Consider the following 24120-nt stretch of genomic DNA (forward strand, 5'->3'; position numbering starts at 1 on the left):
GACCCTTCAATCTGGTAACTGCAAATTTCACCTTCTTTTTTTCATCAACCTCTTCATACTCAAAATACTTGTCCAATGAACTGATCCAGTCCATTAACTCTTCTACATTGAGATTCCCATCATACAAAGGTATTTCCACCTTTGGTCTTCCACTTACTTTGGCCAACATTTTGAGAACTTTGGTAGCTTCGCTTTCATCCTCTTCTTCTTCCTTAGAAGATTCCTCTGTAGCATTGGCATCTCCTTCATCAGATGCTCTCCTTTGAGTAGTTTCCATTGTCTCTATCCTTGTATGTAGGTTTCAAATCTCTTCCAGCAGAATTGCATTCACTACATGTCTCCCCCGACCTATGCCAGCTCCTCTCCTAGGTGGCATGTTTACTGTAGTAGACTTAATCCTTGAGCTTCGATACCAAATGATGTGGATGGTTACCAAAATTGATGTGGTAGTCTAGAATTAGACTAATGGTTCACTTAAAAACCAATCAGCTGCGCGTTAAACATATTTTGTACGTGTATTCCCTCCCGAGGGTCCCGCTTGCCTGACCAATCACCGTCGGTCCTACTTTGACTTCTTACTCCCCGAGCACTTCAATCTCCACTGTTGATCTGGCTTCTTCAGATCCAATGGATATCACGTATCCGCTTGCCAACTAGTCCAGCTGATTTCCACCGTCGATCTGTCTTGTTCGATCCAACGGTTATTGCACAATCTTGCGCGATTACTTGCATGATCGATATCAGGTCGAGAGCACGCGAGATAAGTGGTTTCTCCATGCTACGTGTCAACACCTTAGGTTAATCACACAATTTGGAAAAATACCATTTACCATTTATTTTCCATGTGATATACCACTTACTACTTTTTGAATACTACCCACGTGCTTAATACAGAACCTTTAAGAAATATACTTAATAAGATTTAGCGTCTAATCTCGGTATTAACCCTTAACGCTATTTAGCTGTAATTATCAATGAAACACATAAATGGAAAATAATACCTGATTAGGGTCCAGAATGCTGATACATAGATTCGAGAGACTTTCACACCAGGAATAATACGCAACACCACTCTTAGTCAATTATTTCAATAAAATAGAAATTATAGAGTCTTGGCCCTCTCGGCTCGATTACAACAATTTGTCTAACCTCTGTGTCACTCACAAACTCACAAACCCTATCTCTCTCTCAATATTTCACTTACTCACTCTCCTATTCCTTCCAAACTCTATCATTAAATTTTTCCTTTATTTTATGGATCAAATCCTATCCTAACAACATTGACAACTCAATCTCTATTTTTATCAGCTCAACTATTACTTTCCTATTCTCAAGCTCTGATACACACCTATCCTAACACTTATCTCCTATTCTAAAAATAATACAATGATTTAATTGTTACAATAATTGAAGTAAAGATCAATTCGAGAAATCCAACCCTCTCTCCTAAGAATTGATTTTGACCACTCAAGTCACTAAAATCCATCTCTTGTTAGCCACCACATGTGAACATACAATCACATTACTGGTTAAGTTCGGATGCTCCTGCATCAGTAAAGCATGGGGCTTGTGTAGGCGAGGTTGTGGGTTCAAATCCACTGGCCTACCAAAACATTTTACACGACCTTTGAGAGGGCACGTGGCGGCCTTCGGGCTTGCCATGTGTCAACCTCTCATTGGTCCACCTCAAATGCCTTTGACCAATAACATGTCGACACATGTCACAATCCGATTAAGCCACTTGTCAGAAAATTCTAGGAATATTCCAAAGAATATTCCAAGAATATTCCAAGGAATATTATTTTTGTTGACTGGGTTGTACGGATGCCTAGTCAGCATCCTAGTAATCCCTATACCAAAAATTTTTCCTCTTTGACAAAGCAGACATAAGTCTCTATCTTTCTCATACAAGCTCGATTTTGAGTGAAATGAGTTGCATTGGGATCGTATCACCGAGATAGACAAGGTTGTTTAGTTTTTGAGCAATTATGAGCACTTTGATTTTTGAGCAAATTTTTTCCCCTAGTCCAGATTTCGATCACTCCTTCCCATTGACAGGATTTTGGACCCACAAAAGCTGGTTATCTGATGAGAGCTGAATAATCTTCTCATTCCCAAGTTCTATCAATGGATTCTACTTGGAAAAATCTCCATGACAACCACTTGGGTTCACTGACATGCCTTGCCTTGAAAATGGCTTGGCACTTCAACCAATGTCCTACTTTTGCTGCTGACCCAATCCAACACTTGTTGGCTGTTTGCTGATCAAACACCTTGTTGTACCAAAGTGATTCCTTAGTGCTTGGAAAGTTGACTGATGGCCATCCCACTAAGAATCATGTTCCTCCTTTGCAACACATGCATTCGTTGCAAGCTTCTCCTTGGAAACCACTTTTCCAAGTTTAGCCCATTTGAGTGAACTACAACAATGAGTTCCAATATCAGTAATAAAAAGAAAAGAAATGACCATTATTTTACCTCCATGGTTCCAAATTCCACATATGGAAGAATACATTCGCCATCTCTTTCGCTTCTTGGCATCAACACATCAAATGGTCTACAATGACTGCAATTTTTTTTGGCATTTTTGTCCACTTTCGCTTCTTGATTCCATCATCCTCCAGTATTAACATGCTAATCATGTCATGATTTGATAATCAAGGCTAATCATGAGCCTCTTGCTCAAGCGTGGACCTTCCAAAATCCTGCGACATCTTGTCATAAGAAACACCATTAACCTTGAAAACATTCATGCAAGAATATAACTTGATGACCCGTTCCTTTTGCTTCTTCAAAGGAACAAATGTCACATCATGTGAACATCACCATGTGCTCTTATATCTTGGTGTATAAAACATCGACTAAACACAAGTAGACAAAACATGTTTCTTCAAACAACTGACTTTCAAGTCAAGCAAAAGCATGTACAACAACTTGACGATTTACAACAAGAATTCCACATTCTCACGAAACAATTCGTCACATCTCCTTTTCATCTTTGGAGACAAAATCAACTCTTCCAAGTCGATATAACTAATGAGCACCAGTATTGTAGCAAGAATGCTGCAAATCCTTGGGCTACCAACTTTCTTTATCAACCAGGGGTTTGTACAAATTTGGAGGTGACAGTGTTATATACAAAAGTAAAAGTGATGGTTTTGCCCTTTGTCATTGTTCAGCTGGCTAGAGAACACTAGGGTTTTTCAAGCCAGCCTTCTATGGATTCAGAAGAAGCTTGATTACTGATGAGGGAAAGAGAAATCTACTCTAAGATAAAGCTTGTCTATTGCAATAAGGAAAAAGACTAAAATCCAATGCTAAAATCACACCATTTTCAAACTAACTACTAAGAGACTATGCTTCAGAAATAATGCTAGGTTAACATGTATGAAATTCTATTGTCTTAAGCATGTAAATTCAAAACATCAAGCATGCTACTACTGTGCATGTAAATGACTTAAAATAAATATGAATTCCTTTTGTCTTTTCTATGGAAAAGTGTGAAAGCTAATCTCCTTTGGTGATGTGGCAGGCAGCTTAAGAATGTTGGTGGATGGTTGGAAGGTTTGGGAGACCCTTAGGTGACCTTCTCTAGCTTCCTAGAGGCTTTTCCCTCAATTCGGCCTCAAAATAGGCCACTACAGGAAAATCTACAGGATGTCCTAAAAACCTATAGGATTCCCTGTATTTCTATAGGATACAGCCAAGAGAAAAATGATGGGTGTTGAAGGTGATGGAAGGCTTAGGGAAGGTGGTTGGTGGATGGAATGAAGCAAGAAAATGCCTAGGATCACTCAGAACTCAAAACCAAGGTTGGGAGATGGTTGGATTTGCTCAACATGCTTGGAGAAGTTTCCTTGTAAAATGATGAAATTGGTGAGGGTCTTAGTGAAAGCAAGGAATGATCATGGATGGATTAAGTTTGAAGGAGGTTGCTGGCTATGAGATCTCTATTTACTTCTGAAACACCTACACTGCATCAAACATTGATATTTTCCAAAAAATCATGTAAACAAGGAGAATTTTAATAAGCTAGGAAAATCGAGTTTAATGAGCTAGCTGTCTACTTCATGCATGAGGAAAACTTGTAGAATAGGATGGAATAATTAATGAGATCTATTGTAGGACTAAATATGGAAGAAATGATAACTAAATCCTACTTTTGAAAACTAATCAAATGCTGACTTAAGTACAAAAAACTCTAAATTCTATGAGAAAGTAGAATTCAGTCTTTTTGGGGCTGCATAGGAGTCCTTTCCTCAAATCATGATCCTTGAAGGAAGAAGTGAGGCAAAAAAACTTATTGATATTCCTTTATCTCTTCTAAACTACTGTTGAAGTAAAGCACAAATGGAAACAAACTAATAAACAAACTAATCAAATCTACACCACTTGTAATGAAATACTTCTAAGGACAATTTAACCATGAATCTATGAAATCAATCTAAGCATACAGATACAAGAAGAGGAGCCTTCACTGCTAGGCTTGGGCCCTAACCCAAGAGCTTCAACCCTCTGAGTTAACTCAATGCCGAATCAAGAAAAATCTCATTCTTATTATCAAAACAGAAAATTACATAGCAATGTCTTCCACAAGTCTTGAGCTAAAAAATAACTAGTTTTTACAACAAAAAATTGAATCCTAATGAGGCTCTAGGCCTATTTATTTATAAAACTAAAGTCTCCAAAAACTTCCTTAAATCTAGGGAGGCTCGGCTCCCAAACTTGAGATAAACTAACTCTTTGACTGTCACTTGCTCGACTGCCTTTTGATATTCATGACTTGGCTGCTTGTACTTCGAGCTAGTGTGATTAATGGAGGAATATTCGAATGAGGGAGGAGTAAATGAGGAGGATTTACCTCCTACAATCTCTCTTCCTTGTCCCATTCGAGTTTCATCCTTTAATCTTGCCAAAATCCCTATTTTTCTTTCACAAACCTGCATTCAATGAACATTAGTCCACTAGGCATAATATCTCACTTTGACTCATCTCATTAAACAAAATATAATCAAAACATATAATAAATTGTGAGATGAGTTGATTTGAATAAGCTAGGAGGTGAATTAAGGTCCATATAGTTACCCAAAGATGAGGCTCATCATCACACCCCTACTGAAAATGTTGCTCATCCTTTGAGCAACTTCAATCAATATCCATATCTTTCATAGCCTTAGTGGCCTCCCTGATATCCCATGCTTCTATTGTGGATTCCTCTGATTAAGCATAAAATCCTACCTTCCTTTCTATCTCCTCCCATTACTTTCTTTCTTCCTCTTCCTTCCTTTCTTCTAACATCCTCAAGAGCAGTGGTGGATTGAGTCTCAAGCCAATCCAATTGAATTTGAGCCTTTGGATGGTTTGCTTGTACATGGGTGTCCTGTTAAGTGCTTCTCTCATTATTTGAGGAGAATGGTAATCTCTGATTTTCAAACTGTATGGAAAGGTATTCCATCTCCTTTGGCAAGCTTGCATGCCGTCATCCCCTAACAGGATGAACATATCCTCAAAATGTGTAATTGATTTCTCTTGGGAAACAAGATACCTGGGTGCAAGTCGAGGATCCTTTGCAATTAAATTATGTGTTCTGATGACAACCATTGGATTTGACTGCTCAACTCTTATCATGAGAGGCTATGTTTGTTCCCTTGCCAATATCTTCTTCACAACCCTTGCTTCCTCATGGTTCATCCACGATGCCAAAGCCATCAACTATGAATCCCATAGTTTTGCATTAGGGTCCCATATATTTAGATCTGTCAAGGCCATGTTATGAAAGTAGAAATCAGACATCTTAGCCCTATCCTCCAATTTGCTTTGATCACAATGATCAGTGAACTATCTATAATCCTGGAATGGCATAGTGCCTCTCTGTGATAGGGTCTTGATTTGGAACTGTAGCCACTGTTCCTTAAGGTATATGCATAGGACTTAATTGGCATCTTGCATTGGATTGCCTCTACGAATAGACTGGCCATGGTTTCCAATTTATTCTCTCTTTCTTGCAGCTGTCGTTTCAACCATGCATTTTATACCTCCAATTGAGCTTTCATTATGGCCTCTCTGTCCCTCAGGCTACTTCGTTCTCTACATATCTCTTTGATCTTTTCCTCCATGTGACTTATGTCCTCCACTCCCTTGGACTTGGAAATCTGCATCCATCTATGTGTTCTTGATCTTTATTTATCAAGCTCAAAGAATAACAGGATGGAATTTTTTTGTGGAATGACCCTACCCCCTTCAATAAATCTGTAGTAGTATTCAATGTTAGGTTGAGGACTAGGTTCCCTTAGCTCTGGGTCCTCCTTTGTTTCTTGTTGCATACTCCCTTCCTTATCCAATTTTTGAGTTTCTTGTAGGATTGCCTCTGCTTCCTATAGGTCCTTTTGTGTATCCTGTAGGATGTCTTTTCCCTTGGATGAGGCAGATCTAGTCACAGGCCTTCTCACATAAGTGATAGGATACTTAGGGGAGGTTTGTCCCGAGGATCCTTCTCCTTGATTTTTGATAAGAGGCGCCATCTTCTCCTACTGTTTAGGTGAGTATTCAATAACAATGGGAACATTGGTAGGATTTTGAGGTTTTCCCTGCCTTATTCTTGTACTTTTTGTTGTTCTAAAGTACAAAGGAGTTTGTATCTGTCTTTTGCCTTTTTGTTTGATAGGGGTGCTAAGGGAAGTGAGGGCAGCTGCTACCTCTTTCTCAGTGGGTTCTGGAGACACCCTGGGTGACTCCTCCTTGTATTTTGCCTCCTCTTTTCCATTTCCCTTTTCATCTTTGTCTTTCTCCTCTTCCTCTCCCTTTAGTTCCTCACCTTGTTCATTAGTTTCCTCCATGGCATCTTCTTCTGTTTCTTCACCACTTTCCTTCTCTTTCTCTTCATCTTCTTCCCCATCTATTTCCTCTTCATCCCTCTCTACTTCTCCGTCGTCTATTTCAGTTTCTTCTTCATCCCTTTCACTGGTAGTAGGGCTCTTGTCATATTCAAGGGCTTTTATATCCTCCTCTGTCTGCATGTCTCTGAAAATTTCCCATGTGATAGGAATTCTAAGGTTTTGGAGGGCATATTCTATGATGAGTCTAATTAACCCATGATGGGATAGTTGTTGCTATTTCCTTCCTGCACCTTCATGCTCGTATCTATTAGAGATTGAAGAAGGAAGCAGGGTATGCTAAGTTTGTGGTGAGGAGGTGTATCTGCTCCAAACCTCAATTCTTCAAGAAGCCTAAAGTGGTATCCATATACCACACTGTACCTACCTTCACATGATATATATTTTATAAGGTGGTAGCTTATTTCATTCCAAGGGTATGGTAGGCTTGCTCTTCTTACTCCATTTTTGTCTTCCATGGCCTCTTCTCTATCTAAAAAGAGTTTCTTCTTTGCAGTTTCACTATTGCCCTTGTCTTCCTTTATGCACGACACTCTTAAGGGGAGTGTGGTAATTCTTCTTATGAGTTCAGGGGTGAGATCGATGGAGAGGCCTGTCACCACAACAATGGCATGGGTCCTAGTCAGTGGAATGAGGGAGAGGGCAAAATCTCTAGCTACTTCATCATCATACCCCCTCAATTTCTCAACGAAACCCATCCAATTATGCCTTGTGAATATTTCTAGCATAGGAGGGTGTTGGTGAATCCTCACAGTCTTGATGGGATCACTTCTATTAAACCCCCTTGTCATTTTGTTTGATGGATGGAGGAGCAAAGATGTCTGATACACAATTTTAATGAAGGAGGAAATTGAACTAAAATTTCTATGGATACGATTCCCTTTTACTGCAATCAATTTCAACAACCTAGAGGATTTTTTGTTCCTTTCACTTGGAAAAATAAGAGGAAATGTAGAGCCTACCTCCTTACAATGCTTGATGTAGCCAACCCCCATTTTTCTCCCTCTGAAATTGCTCACTGCCAATCTTGTAGACTGCTTAACTATATCCTGTAGGATTCCTGTGGGATCCTGTAGGATTCCCTGTAGGATCCTACAGGTGGTCCCGTGCAGGAAAAAAATGAAATTTACCTCTCCTGAAGACTGCTTGAGGGCTAAGAGTGGCTTTGCTAGTGTAAGCCTCGAGAATGTGAATGCATCTATGCACGGGGATCAATGTTTATTTCCTCTTATGTTAGATTTGAGTGAGGTGGTGTGCTGGCAGCCGAGGTATGAATATCTATTTTTAGACCGTTGGTCCCACTACCATATCACCATTCTCCTCACCTCATAATCAACTCCCACTTCGGGCATACGTAGCTTAACTACTTTCGACCTCATCCTCCTTTTCTTTGACTTGGCTGTTGCCACGTGTGTGATGACTACTATTTTTTCCTCGCTGACTAAACGAAGGTGGCCAAGTTAACTGGCCACCTTTCGCTTATAAACCAACTCGTTCACAATCTTTACATCTTTTGATCACATTATGAAAATGAGAGAGTGGAGGCGAGATACTTACCTGTGGTAACAATACCTTGCTGTAGTTTGTTGAAGAAATGAGGTTTTTGCTGTGTTTTGGCTGCATGTGATTTCCTCTCTATTTTTTTTTTTTATATTGTCCTTTGCTGATTTTCCTTGATGTGCAAGTACTTCATGTTGATGATGATGATGATGCTACTGCTGCTAGGCTCTGGAGGATCTTCTTCTACCTTTGGATCTTCATGCTTAAAACTTGTTGCAACCTATGATTTATGTTCTGTGGGGTAGGCTACTACATAATTTCCTACAGGATGTCTTGTAGCTGCTTCTCGCTCAAAATTTTTAATCATATTCTACTGCTGGGATCTAAGGATGATTAGCATGGGTAAAGAGGAGGTCTAGGGGTTTGTGAATGATGAAAAATAACCTTCAGGTGTTGTCCCCTTGCTCTCTATCTTCATCTTTTTTCCTCTGTTTTTTTTTTTTTTTTAAACTGTAATTTGTTTGGAAACTGATTTTTTTTATGAATGCAAAGGGCGATCATGGTGGAGAGAGGTATGGTAATGAGATGGTGATGTAGGAATTTATTTCTTTGACATGGGAATGCCATTTCCTTGCTCTAGGGTCACTTCCTTTAGGATTCCCAAGCCACTATAATTCCTACAGGATCATCCTGTAGGTTTTTAGGGAATCCTATAGGTTTACAGGGAATCCTATAGAAAACACAGAACCCTTGCAAACTGAGGTAAATGAGTGAAAAAATGAAAGTAATGGTGTAATGATGAAGAATAACGAATGGAGAAATAAAAATATGAGTTGAATAGGTCCCTTTTGATTATCCATTGTTGCTCTGATCGTCCTCCTATTGACTTGCAAACGATATTTTCATAATTTTTCTTTTCTCTTTTTTTTTTCATTTATATTCTTTTTTGAAAAACAACTAGTCTGCGTCCAAGAGGTTTTCATCCTAGCTGCTTGCCCTAGGCGCTTCAAGAGAGGTTTTCACCTAAAGATATTTTTATTTCTCTCTTTTTTGTTTGTTTGTTTTGTTTTGACACCATTGGGCTGCCTCAAGATGTTTTCAACCAAACAATGGGACTCAAGCGCCTCATGGAGGTCTTCACCTGAGTCTACTTATTTTTCTTCTTTTTTCTTTTCTTTTTCTCAGTGACTTGATGAGGTAGGAGCTGAGACTTGCTCCACCACCATCATTGTTTGGTTGATACCATCAATGAACTCTTCCTTTGATAATGGCCTTTTGTAAACTTGCAATTTGTTCCCATTAAAAAGTAAAGGAATGACCTCTACATCTATGGTTTTGATCTACACTGAACCATTATCATGACATTTCTCTATGACATAAGGCCCTAACCATCTAGTCCTTAACTTTCCCTTAAAGTCTTTATATCTAGAATTATATAACAAATCCCAATCACCTTCTTGGAATCTCTTGTCCTTGATGTTCTTGTCATGCCATAACTTCCTCTGAATTTGAGTTACCTCTGCGTGTAGGAGGGCATGCATTTTGAACTCATCTAACCCATTCAACTAGAGAAATATCTATTTTTGTGCACTTCTGAGATCTAGATCTAGTTGGGATGCCATCCTCAATATATTGTACTTAAATTCAATGGACAACAGGGCCTTTTTCCCATAGACCAACTCATAGGGTTTGAATCCAGTGGTGGTCTTCCAGGTGGGATTATAGGCCTAGGTGGCCTCAACTAGTCTATCTGCCCAATATTTTCTGCTACTACTAACCACTTTGGTCAGGAAGCCCTCTAGCACTCTGTTGGTCACCTCCACTTGCCCATTAGCTTGTGGGTGATAGGTAGTGGAGGTCATATGCTTGATCTTGTGCTGGCTTAACAAGTATTCAATCATGTTGGATGTAAACTGGCTTCCCTGATGAATTACCAGTTCTCTAGGGTACCCAAACTTGTAAAAGACATTTTCCCTTAAGAACTCAGCCACCTTCTCCTCTGTTGTTACCTTGATTTCCTTGGTTTTGTCCCACTTAGTCAGATAATCAGTGCACACAATGATGTCCTGCTTTTGCTTGGAAGGAGGGTCAATAGGTCCATTGAAATCCATGCCCAACTTGTTAAATGGATCGAAAGTCACTTGAGGTTGCAAAGGCATTTCATCCTTTGGAGTAGGCATTTCCATCCTTTGGCACCGATCACACTGACTAGTATATATATTCACATCCTGACGAAGATTGGGCCAATAATAACCAACTTGTAACACCTTGAATGCTGTCATTTTTGCTCCAAAGTGACCTTCATAAGGCCCATCATGATAGTTTAGAAGGATGTTAAAGACTTCCTCCTCCCTGACACATCTTCTCACAATTTGATCCGGGCCTAGTTTGAAGAGGTTGCCCCCAATCCAAGTGAATGGGGCTTTCTTCCTCACAATCTCGATTTTCTCTTTCGAGGACAAATTCAGTGGGAACTGTGTAGATAACAAATAGTTTTATATGTCAGCAAACCATGGGGAGAGAACTGAAATGGAGAATAAGTGTTCAATCGGTAACTGATCATCAACCATTCCTTCCTCACTTGCAGGCAAAGTTAATCTGGACAAAAAATCTGCAACAACATTTTCCTGGCCAGGCTTATCAACAATGGTTAGATCAAATTACTGTAATAAAAGTAACCATCTAATAATCCGAGCATGCACATTAGGTCTATTCATTAAATATTTGATTGCAAGATGGTCAATATGTACAAATGTTTGATAACTTGTAATGTAATGCCTAAATTTGTTTAATGAATGCACAACAGCTAAGAGCTCCTTTTCGATCACTGTGTAGTTCAGTTTGGCCTTTGAAAAATTCTTATTGATAAAGTAAATGACATAAGGCAAATTTTTCTCTATCTGGCCCAGAGGTGCTCCTATGGCTTTGTGTGAGGTATCAACATGTATATGAAAAGGAAGGGCCCAATTTGGGCCTCGGATAATCGGTGCAGTGGTTAACTTGTCCTTCAGGGTGGCCAGGGCCTCTTGACAAACTTTTGACCATACAAACTCAGAGTCTTTGGACAACAACCAAAATAAAGAAGAAGCTAACTTGTTGAATTCTTTTATAAACCTTCAATAGTATCCAACTAACCTAGGAAACTTTTGACATCTCTCTGCTTTTGTGGAGGTGGGACCCTTTGGATGATAGCTATTTTGTTTGGGTCCACCTGCATTCCTTGTTGGGATATTGAATGACCTAGCACAGTCCCTGCAGTCATCAAGAACTCACATTTTTTGGGACTAAGAGACAGGTTCATTTCAATGCATTTGTTCAGCACCTTACCTAAGTTGGACAGAGCCTCCTGGAAATCACATCCATAAGGTGTAAAATCATCCATATAAATCTCTACTGCATCATGGACTAACTTGGCAAAGATACTCAGGACTGCTCTCTAGAAAGTGGAAGGAGCATTGCATAGGCCAAAAGGAAGGACCCTATAGGAGAAAGTACCCAAAGGACAAGCGAAGGTGGTTTTATCCTGGTCTTCTGGGCTGATCTGGATTTGATTGTACCCGCTAAAGTCATCTAGGAAAGAGAAAAACTTTTTCCCTTCTAGGCCATCTAACACTTGGTCGATGAAAGGTAGAGGGAAATGGTCCTTCTTTATGGCTTTGTTTAACTCTCTGTAATCAACACAAATCCTCCACTTACCATTTTTATTTGTAACTAACACCAAAGGAGAGACCCACTCAGTGTTGGAGATAGGGTAAATGAATCCTACATCTAGAAGCTTTTGAAGTTCTTCTTTGACTATATCTTTGAGAGATAGATTCATCCTCCTTTGGGGTTGTTAGACTGGTTTGAAACCTTCTTTGATATAAATGTTGTGAGTACACACCAAGGGGTGCACTCCCTTCATTTCTTTGTAACTCCAAGCAAAGGCATCCAGGTGTTCCTCTAGCATGTTGCACAACTTTTCTTCTTCATGAAGAGAAAGAGATGGGTTGATTTTCAAAGTTCTCTCAGGGCCGAGTTCTATGGTTTTGACACGGACAAGGTTGGAATCGGCTAAGCATAGATCAATTTGATGGTTGTTCTAGGTTTCCTTTACTACTTCTTCTAAGGACAATGTATTGGGAGTTGGCCTTTGGAGTATGTGTTCAATCAAATCATATTTATATGATTGTCCCCCTCCCATGGTTGTTTCTAAGGTATAAAGTTGGGCGGAATAAACTTCATCTTCTTCCTCCTCTTCTAACCATAAAGGTAAGTCATGTTCTAGAGATGGCTGAGCAGGAGGATAGAGGACTAACTGCTTGGACATATGCCCATTCTTGATAGTCATATTTCCAGCCTTGTAGCTAATGTAGGCATTAGTAGTGGCTAGCTAGGACCTCCCAAGGATGATAGGGTAACCAGTAATCTTGGCCTTAGGCTAGAGAACTAGGAAATCTATAGGGTATTCCCAAGAGTCAATGTGTAGGTTTTAACCCCGTACAGAAATTACCTGCATACAAATTCTAAAACACAGAAAATAAACAATGTGAGAGCATAACACATAAAACACATATACACAGAGATTTTCCCCTGGATCCCAAAACTGGGACTACCAGCTTGATTTTTCATTATTTTCCTTTCAACTTTACAATGCATATTTATACATGCTGAAGCATACAATACCATGGACTGAAAACCATCGCGTCCAAAACCATGGACCGAAAACCATCGTGTCCAAAACCATGGACCGAAAATCATTGCATCCAAAACCATGGACTGAAAACCATCATGTCCAAAACCATGTGCAAAAACCATGCAAAAAACCATAGGTAGGTCCACCCAACCTAATATAGGGTCCAATTGTTTTTCCCCGGGGCGCTGTCCCGGACCCCATAGAGGGGGGGTACCCACCCCCCTCAAATCCCCTGTGACCTCCCCACTGCGCAATCAGCGCAATTAAGGGGGGGCTCCACCCCTTGTCTAACCCCCCAATTAACTACATGGGTTAGTCATGGAAAGAATATAACACAACCCAACATTCTCCCACTTGTTGTTTTCTTTCCATAGGGAGCCACAGGAGAGCTTAGTCATTTATCGAGTCCTACAACTCCCATTGTTTATATACACCAAGAGAACTTCTCAGAGCTCACAGGTTTTGTCAATGCATCTGCAGTATTCTTCAAAGTGTCCACCTTTACCAGCAACACCTTTTTGTCTTCTATTATATCCCTCACAAAGTGATACTGAACATCAATGTGCTTTGTCTTTGAATGGTAAGCAGGGTTCTTTGCCAAGAAAATTTCACTTTGGTTGTCACAGTCTATCCTTATAGCTCCATGTACTAACCCCATACTTGAACACAATCTCTACTACCAAACTACTTCCTTGCTTGCATGAGTGGCTGCCATGTATTCTGCCTCTATAGTTGATAGTGCCACTACACATTGTTTCTTACTCATCCAACTGACTACACCTACAAATAGGTTAAACACATACCCACTTGTAGATCTTATCTGATCCAGAACTCCAGCCCAGTTTGCATCAACAAAGCTAGAAATATCCAAAACTCTATCCAATCCTGGTCTTCCTTGGTAGCACAAACCATAATCACTAGTGCCATGCAAATACCTGAAGACCCACTTCACTGTTGTCCAATGCTCCTTCCCTGATTTTGACATAAACCTACTCAATACTCCCACTGCATGTGCAATGTATGGTCTAGTACAGACCATTGTATACATCAAGCTACCGACTACACTTTCATATGGAACACGGGACATGTCCTCTTCTTCTTCTTGTGTCTTGGGACACTGTTCAACAGATAAATTCACACCTAAAGGAATAGGAATTTTCACTGGTTTACTATCTTGCATATTAAAGCTTTGCAGTATTGTCTCGACATACTTCCTATGGTTTAACCAGAGCTTCCTCTTTGCTTGATTTGTTTTAATTTTCCATGTCCAAAATATAGTTTGCAGCACCAAGATCTTTCATGTCGAATTTAGAGGACAATTGGGTCTTCAAACCCTGGATAATTTCTTTGTCATTTCCAACCAGCAACATATCATACACATACAAGACCAGATAAATAAAACGGTCAGCAATTAATTTTAAATATACACAGTGATATGCTTTGCTTCTGGTGAAGCCAAGTCCCCGTATAAACTTATCAAATTTCTGATACCACATCCTTGGTGAATATTTTAACCCATACAAAGATTTTTTTAACTTGCATACTAGTTCTTTCTTACCCTTCACTACAAAGCCTTCAGGTTGCTTCATGTAGATCTCCTCTTCTAGATCCCCATGAAGAAATGCTGCCTTCACATCCATCTGTTCTACCTCAAAATCAAAAGCAGTAGCAATAGATAAAAGTAATGTAATAGAAGCCACCTTGGCAACAAGAGAAAAAATATCACCAAAATCAATTCCCGGTACCTGGGAATAACCTTTTTCTACCAACCGAGATTTCTATTTCTCAACCTTTCCTTCTGCATTTGTCTTCTTTTTGAACACCCATTTGCTGCCAATGGGTTTCCTTCCAGCCGGAAACTCCACTAGATCCCAAGCCTCATTTTTGTGCAAAGATGCAATTTCATCAACCATGGCCTCTTTCCAGAGTTTGCCATCCTCTGAATCTATTGCTTCCTTCATAGTTCTGGGATCATCATCAGTAAAATATAAAACAAAATATGAACAGAAAGAAAATGGACTATACCTTTCTGGCTGCCTTCTTTCTCGAATTGATATTCTCACACCCGAAGTTTGTGGCTCTTCATCGTTTGATTCCTCCTCTGCTGTAGAGTCTGATTTTTCCTCCCAAGCTCAAACTCTATCTTCTCAGGTTCCTTTGGTTGGACTTCATGTTTAATAACATCTTTCACCTCTTTGAACACCACATCTCGGTTGTACAGAACCTTCCTTGTTACTTGGTTCCAAAGCTTATAACCCTTTAAACCATCATTATACCCAATGAAGATGCGCTTTTCAGATTTACTATCCAACTTGGTTCTTTTCTCCCTGGAACATGTACATATGCATCACATCCAAATACCCTCAGATGTGAAAGAGAGGGTTTCCCACCAGTCCATACCTCTTGTTGAGTCTTATCCTCCAATGCTGATGAAGGTGATCTGTTGACTAGGTAGCATGCTGTCTCCACTGCCTCTACCCAGAATTCCTATCCTAACCCGACACCACTGAGCATGCTTCTTGCCCTTTCCATCAACGTCTTGTTCATTCTTTCTGCAACTCCATTTTGCTTAGGTGTGTATGGAGTAGTCTTCTGCCATGCTATACCACACTTCTTACATAATTCTTCAAATTCCTTGCTACAAAACTCTCCACCGTTATCTGACCTCAGCACCTTTATCTTCTTCTCTGTTTGGTTTTCCACCAGAGCCTTAAATTCCTTAAACCTGTCAAAGACTTTATATTTCTTCTTAAGGAAATATATCCATGTATTCCTTGAGAAGTCATCTATAAATGATACACAGTACATAGACTTACCCAGTGATGGAACCTTCACAGGTCTAAACACATCACTGTGCACAAGCTCTAATATTTGTTTCTCCCTCTTACCACCGGAGGGGAAACTCACCCGATTCTTCTTCCCATATACACAATTTTCATAGAAATCAAAATCTAGAGAGCTATTACTCATACCTTATACCATACCTTTACCATGAAGTATTCGAAGGCCCTTCTCTCCAATATGTCAAAGCCTTTGATGCCACAACATGGTCTTATCTCCAGAGACCACTAGATTTTCTGCTCCACTTTCAGGAACCACAGAACTATTGCACCCATAAAAAACAATGCTACCTTGAAGCTTGTACAAAGTTCCAATCTGAACTCCCCGCATCAATGCCAGTGCTCCCTGAACCATATTGCTAGTATCCTTCTCAAACACTGTTTTTACACCTGCATCATCCAACTTGCTTACAGAAATCAGATTTCTGGCTAATGCAGGAATATGCAGAACACTCAGAAGTTTTCTAACCCTTCCACCTTGCAACTTCAACTTTAATTTTCCATGACCAATGATTCTAGCCTTCCTTTCATCCCCCAAGAAAACATCACCACCATCATATTTCTCTTACTCGCAGAATCACTTTCTATGGGGAGTGAAGTGAAAGGATACACCTAAGTCAATCAACCATGCCTCATGATCTACATATGTACTTGAAGAAGTCAAGTACACATCCCCACCTTCATCTAAGGTGGTTTTTGCCTCTGTAGAAGGAGCATCATCAGATCCCTTTCCTTTGTCAGGAGCTTTAGATTTACAGTCTCTTTTGTAGTACCCTTCCTTTTCACTTTTCCAGCACACCACCTTTACAGGTTTTCTTGGAGATTTAGATCTCCCTCTAGATTTAGTTCTCCCACTCGATGACATATTTTTGTTTCTGTTATGGGACTGTCCTCGTACAGACAAGGCATCACCATTCTGGCTCTCCATATTTTTGCGTCTCATCTCCTCCGTCAGCAACGATGAGACTATTTAATCAAACTACAAGGCAGTTGCATTGCTACCTATTGAAATAACCAGACTATCCCACAAATATGGTAGAGAACACAACAAACTAATGCACTTATCTTGATCTGAAATTTTAATATCAACAGATAATAACTGACTTACCACAATATTAAATGCATTCAGATGTTCTGTCACTGAGTCTCCATATTTCATCCTCAGGTTATACAACTTTTTCCGTAGGAGCAGTTTATTCACGAGAGACTTAGATTGGTACAAAGTCCCTAACTTGTCCCACAAAGCCTTAGCCGTAGCTTCCCTTGATACATTCAAAAATACTGAATCTGAGACACATAATCATATTGTGCTCTTTTCCTTCTGATCCAACTTCTTCCATTCTTCATCGGAAACTCCCGTTGGTTTAGTACCCGGATCTACTATGATCCACTGATCTTTAGCCACCAATAGATCCTCCATCTTGAGTTTCCACAACTCAAAACTCTGACCATTAAATTTATTGATCTCTATCTTTCCACTACTCGCCATCTTCTTTCACCACCAGAATCGATCCTGTAGATCTCCCACTGAACAGGGTCTACCACATGCTCGAGCGAAACCCGTCAGTAACAAAGGCATCCCCTTGAAGCTAAAACAACTCTGATACCAAATGTAGGTTTTAACCCCATACAGAAATTAACTACATATGAATTCTAAAACATAGAAAATAAACAATGTGAGAGCATAACACATAAAACACATATACACAAAGATTTCCCCTGGATCCCAAAACCAGGACTACCAGCTTGATTTTTCATTATGTTCCTTTCAATGTTACAATACATATTTATACATGCTGAAGAATCCAATACCATGGACCAAAAAGCATCACGTCCAAAACAATGTGTGAAAACCATGCACAAAACCATAGGTAGGTCTGCCCAACCTAATATAGGGTCCAAAAAATATAACACAACCCAACACAATGGAGACCATCACATACTCCACAATCCCCTTAGGGGTCACTGTGGAGTGGCCTGTAAGTTACAAGACTGTTGTGCGCTTTCTTAATGAACCCCGGAGGTTGAGCTTGAGCATGGTGTCCTTGGTCATCACATTAATGGCAGCCCCAATATTAATCAAAGTGTGTGGGAAAATGGTGCCATTGATGTGCACATTTACTACAGGGCTTCCAGGGTCCAAATACTTTGGACAGATGACCTGCCCCAGCATTAAGTCAGACAACTGTCCAATGACATTAATGGTAGGGGCATCTCTTCTTTGCCTCCCTAGATGCTTGAAGCACTTCTCCTTGATCAAATTTTTGTAAATAGGCACATCTTTTATAGCTTGGAGAAGTGGAATTTTGACAAATATATTTTTCAATTCTCCTAGAAGTTCAGTTTCTTCTGGGGTAGGCTAGAGTGATTGGGTTAATCTCTCAGGAAAGGGTGGTGGATTTACTTTAGGCATGATTTCCTCTCTTTCTTCCTAAAACTCCCTAGGTGGAGGTAGAGGTTGGTTGTCTGGGAGTACTCTCCCAGATCTCAGGTTCATTTCCTAAATTTCCACAACATAAGCTCGATAGGATGTCTCTTCACTATATACTGGTTGTGCCTATCTATTGTTCGGGTTCGAATTTGGCTGGGTAGGCATCTGGGGTTGTTTAGGTGGAGGAGAGTGTAAAAAATGTGGTTGAGTAGGTGGTGAAGGCAATAAAGCTGGGGCATTGTTGTATGGAGGCCTCCACCTCTGGGGCAGTGTATTCCACTGAGGTTGTGGTAGAGCATATGGTTGAAATGACTGGCTGGTTGGCTGGGAACGATACTGAGGTGCAAAGGATCAAGGAGGACGTGTGGACTAGGAAGGATGAGTAGGGGGTCCCCAAGAGGGATTGGATGTGGTCTGGTTGAGGTTGTAATATGCATGGGATGACACATGAATGCCCTGCTGGTATGGCCTAGGCCCATGGGGTCTCCTTTAATTTATGTAGTAGAGTTGTTTAGCCACCCCTTCAGCTCCTTGATATACAACTTTTAGTCTAGGTAGAGAAGGTCACTTGTCTGTGGAGTGGTTTTCTTCACAGACTGAGCATATTTCAATTGAATTCAATGGACATTCATTCCTAGGGTGCCTCCTGGTGCATCTAGGGAAGAAAATGGCTAAGGCTCTCTTTGCTTCCTCTTATTTTCTCTTAATGTGCATAGTGTCCATCTGTAGGGAAAGGGTTTGCAGCATCTCACTCTTGAAATCCTCCAACATGTTTCCAATTTCACCCTTGATGGATGCATTGGAAGAGGATGGACTGACCATCGGTTGACTACCCCTACCCTTTTTCCTAGCTGCCCTAGAATGGTTTCTAAAGACAGTATTGATATCCTCATAGGGTAACTAGTAGATGTCCCCTCCTGCTAACAAGTTTAGGGTATCTAGAATATCTTCCCTTCCTCCTCTGAGCATGACTAGCTTTAGTGCCTCAGGGTCAAGTGTGCACCTGGCCCTTTTGTAGCTAACTTGGAATCTTTCTTCATAATCTTCTAAGGATTCATCATGCCCTAAGGTGATCCTAAAAATTTCCTCTTTAGTGTATTTAGGCCTACAATAGTTCCAATACTTGTTGTTGAAGGCTTGCTGCATATGAGCCCAAGTTGTGAGGCTATCCCTGAGTAAACCCATGAGCTAGTGCAAAGCTTCATCCTTGAGAGTGGATGGGAGTAGTTTCAACTTCTACTCTTCATTGGTGTAGTCATAGGTTTGACATATGACAACAAACTCAAATAAGAAAGTGTCTGGATCTTCTAAGGCCAGGCCATGGAAATGATGAAGGGCAGAGGGACTTATATTCTTCATCTTAGTATCCCCATTGGTTTCCTTGATGGGGAAGACACCCTCAACTCCTTCTCTATTCCCTCTGTCATTTCTATTTTCATCCATTGGATCAGTAGGAATGGGTTCTTCTTCTTTTTCTTCTTCCTCGGTAGGTTCTTCAAATGTTTTTGGTTTCTCACCTAAGGTTTCCTCTAATTCATAGCCACCGAAGAAGAGGGAAGGTTGGCTATTTGAAGCGGTGGGGGTATCTGGAAAAAATTTCCTTAAGTTATCCCTATTCCTAAGAGGCATGAAAAAAATGTTTTTGTTTTGTTTTGAGTTCTTTTTTTTTAAACCTTTGAAAGTGATTGCAAAATTGAAATTACAGACTGAATGAATGAAAACTAACTACTTGAATGAAATCTTATTTGCAGAATGGAAAGCAAAGAAAAGAATGCAAAATGGAAAAGAAAGCAACTAAATTAATCTTGTAGAAATGAAATTGATAGCATAATACCAGAAACAAGAAATGGAAGAAAGAAAGAAGTAATCACATATTACTCAGACACCTCCCTAGAAACGGTGCCAAAAAGTGGTGAGCACCAGTATTGCAGCAAGAAATGGACGTGAAAGTGTTGTATACACAAGTAAAAGTGATGGTTCTGCCCTTTTTCACTGTTCATCTAGCGAGAGACCACTAGGTTGTTTCAAGCCAGACTTATATGGATTGAGAAGAAGCTTGATTACTGATGAGGGAAAGAGAAATATACTCTAAGAGAAATCTTGTCTACTGCAATAAGGAAAAATACTGAAATCCAATGCTAAAATCACACCATTTTCTAACTAACTGCTAAGAGACTATGCTTCATAAAGAATGTTAGGTTAACATGTACAAAATTCTTAAGCATGTAAATTTAAAACATCAAACATGCTACTACTGTGCATGTAAATGACTTAAAATAGATCTGTTTTTTCTTTTGTTTTTTTTATATGGAAAAGTGTGAAAGCTAATCTATTTTGGTGATGTGGCAGGTGGCTTAGGAATGGCCGTGGATGGTTGGAAGGATTGGGAGACCCGTAGGTGACCGTGTCTAGCTTCCTAGAGGATTTTCCCTCAATTTGGGCTCAAAACATGCCACTACAGGATGTCCTATAAACCTATAAGATTCCCTACATTTCTACAGGATACAACCGAGAGAAAAATGATGGATGCTGAAGGTGATGGAAGGCTTAGGGAAGGTGGTTGGTGGATGGAATGAAGAAAGAAAATGCCTACGAACTCAAAACCAAGGTTGGGAGATGGTTGAATTTTCTCAACATGCTTGGAGAAGTTTTCTTGTAAAATGATGAAATTGGTGAGGGTCTTAGTGAAAGAAAGGAATGATCATGGATGGATGAAGTTTGAAGGAGGTTGCTGGCTATGAGATCTCTATTTACTTCTGAAACACCTGTAGTGCATCAAACATTGATATTTTCCCAAAAATCATGAAAATAAGGAAAATTTTAATAAGCTAGGAAAACAGAGTTTAATGAGCTAGCTGTCTACTTCATGCATGAGTAAAACTTGCAGAATAAGATGGAATCATTGATGAGATATACTATAGGACTACATATGGAAGAAATGATAACTTGATCCTACTTTTGTAAACTGATCGAATGCCAGCTTAAGTACATAAAACTCTAAATTCTATGAGAAAGTAGAATTCTGTCTTTTTGGGGCTGCATAGGAGTCCTTTCATCAAATCATGATCCCGGAAGGAATAAGAAAGGCCAAAACACCTATTTAAAACTTTTTGATATTCCTTTATCTCTTCTAAACTACTGCTGAAGTAAAGCACAAATGGAAGCAAACTAATAAACAAACTAATCAAATCTACACCACTTGCAATGAAATACTTCTAAGGACAATTTAACCATGAATCTATGAAATCAATCTAACCATACAGATACAAGAAGAGGAGCATTCACTGCTAGGCTTGGGTCCTAACCCAAGAGCTTCAGCCCTCTCAGTTAACTCATTGCTAGATCAAGAAAAAGCTCATTCTCATTAACAAAACAAAAATTACATAGCAATGTCTTCCACAAGTCTTGAGCTCGAAAATAACTAGTGTTTTTACAGCAAAAAACAAATCATTATGAGGATCTAGGCCTCTTTATTTATACAACTGAAGTCTCCAATGACTTCCTTAAATCAAGGGAGGCTCAACTCCCAAACTCGATATAAACCAACTCTTTGACTTTCCCTTGCTCGTCTGCCTTTTTATCTTCATGACTTGGTTGCTTGTACTCTGAGCTAGTGTGATTGATGGAGGACTATTTGAATGAGGGAGGGGTAAATGAGGAGCATTTACCTCCTAAAATCTCTCTTCCTTGTCCCAATTGAGTTTTAGCCTTTAATATTTCCAAAATACCTGATTTTCTCTCACAAACTTTCATTCAATGCACATTAGTCCACTAGGCATAATATCTCACTTTGACTCATCTCATTAAACAAAATATAATAAAAACATGTAGTAAATTGTGAAAGGAGTTGATTTAACTAAGCTAGGAGGTGAATTAAGGTCCATATAGTTATCCAATGATGAGGCTCATCATCACCCCCTACTGAAAGTGTTGCTCATCCTCTGAGAAACTTCAATCAATATCCATATCTTTCATAGCCCTAGTGGCCCAGTGACATCCCATGCTTCTGTTGTGGTTTCCTCTTCTTGAGCATAGAATCATGCCTTCCTTTATATCTCCTCCCACTGATTTCTTTCTTCCTCTTCCTTCCTTCCTTCTAACATCCCCAAGAGCAGTGGTGGACTGAGTCTCAAGCCAATCCAATTGAATTTGAGCCTTTGGATGGTTTGCTTGTACATGGGTGTCCTGTTTAGTGCTTCTCTCATTCTTTCAGGAGAATGGTACTCTTTGATTTTCAAACTGTATGGAAAAGTATTCCATCTCCTTTGGCAAGCTTGCATGCTTTCATCTCCTAACAGCCTGAACATATCCTCAAAATGTGTAATTGCTTTCTCTTGGGCAGCAAGATTCCTGGGTGCAAGTTGAGGATCATTTTCAATTAAATTATGTGTGTTGATGATAGCCATTGGATTTGACTGCTCAACTCTTATCATGAGAGGCTCTATTTATTCCCTTGCCAATATCTTCTTCATTTCTGTAGCTCTTTCTTCCTCATGGTTCATCCATGATGCCAAAGCCATCAACTCTAAATCCCCTAGTTTTGCATTAGGGTCCCATACATTGAGATATGTCAAGGCCATGTTATGCAAGTAGAACTCAGAAATCTTAGCCCTATCCTCCAATGTGCTTTGATCACAAAAATCAATTAACTTTCTATAATCCTTAAATGGCATAGTGCCTCTCTGTGCTAGGGTCTTGATTTGGAAATTCAACCAATATTCCTTAAGGTATAATGCATAGGACTTAGCTGACATCCTCCACTAGATTTCCTCTAGGGATAGAATGGCCATGGTTGCCAATTGATTCTCTCTTTCTTGCAGCTGTCCTTTCAACCATGCATTTTTTGCCTCCAACTGATATTTCATTATGGCCTCTCTGTCCCTCAGGCTACTTAGTTCTCTACACATCTCTTTGAGCTTTTCCTCCATGTGACTTATGTCCTCCACTCCCTTGGACTTGGAAATTTGCATCCATCTATGTGTTCTTTCTCTTTCTTTCTCAAGACCAAAGAATAATGGGATGGAAATTTTTTGTGGAATGACCCTACCCCATTCAATAAATTTGTAGTAGGAGTCAAGGTTAGGTTGAGGACTAGGTTTCCTTAGCTCTGGGTCCTCCTTCTTTTTTTCTTGCTACTTACTCCCTTCCTTATCCAAATTTTGATATTCCTGTAGGTTTAGTAGAGTTTCGTGTAGGATTGCCTCTGCTTCCTATAGGTCCTATTGTGTATCATGTAGGATGTCTTTTCCCCTCAATGAGGCAGATCTAGTCACATGCCTTCTCATATAAGTGATAGGAGACTTAGGGGAGGTTTGTCCTAATGATCCTTCTCCTTGAATTTTTATAAGAGGAGCCATATTCTCCTTTTGTATAGGTGAGTCTTCAATAAAAATGAGAACCTTGGTGGGAGTTTGAGGTTTTTCCTGCCTTATTCTTGTACTTTTTCTTGTTCTAAAGTACAAAGGAGTTTGTCTCTGTCTTTTTCCTTTTTGTTTGATAGGGGTGGTAAGGGTAGTGAGGGTAGCTGCTACCTCTTTCTCAGTGGGTTCTGGAGACACCCTGGGTGACTCCTCCTTGTCTTCTGCCTCCTCCTTTCCATTGCCCTTTTCATATTTTTCTTTCTCCTCTTCTTCTCCCTCTAGTTCCTCACCTTGTTCATCAGTTTCCTCCTTGGCATCTTCTTCTGTTTCTTCACCACTTTCCTTCTCTTTCTCTTCCTCTTCTTCCTCATATATTTCCTCTTCATCCCTCTCTGCTTCTCCTTCATCTGTTTTAGTTTCT

Source organism: Pinus tabuliformis, chromosome 4_2 (assembly GCF_031772625.1).
Source record: "Pinus tabuliformis cultivar Carrire ecotype Pingquan chromosome 4_2, CPIR1, whole genome shotgun sequence".
Lineage (NCBI taxonomy): Eukaryota > Viridiplantae > Streptophyta > Pinopsida > Pinales > Pinaceae > Pinus > Pinus tabuliformis.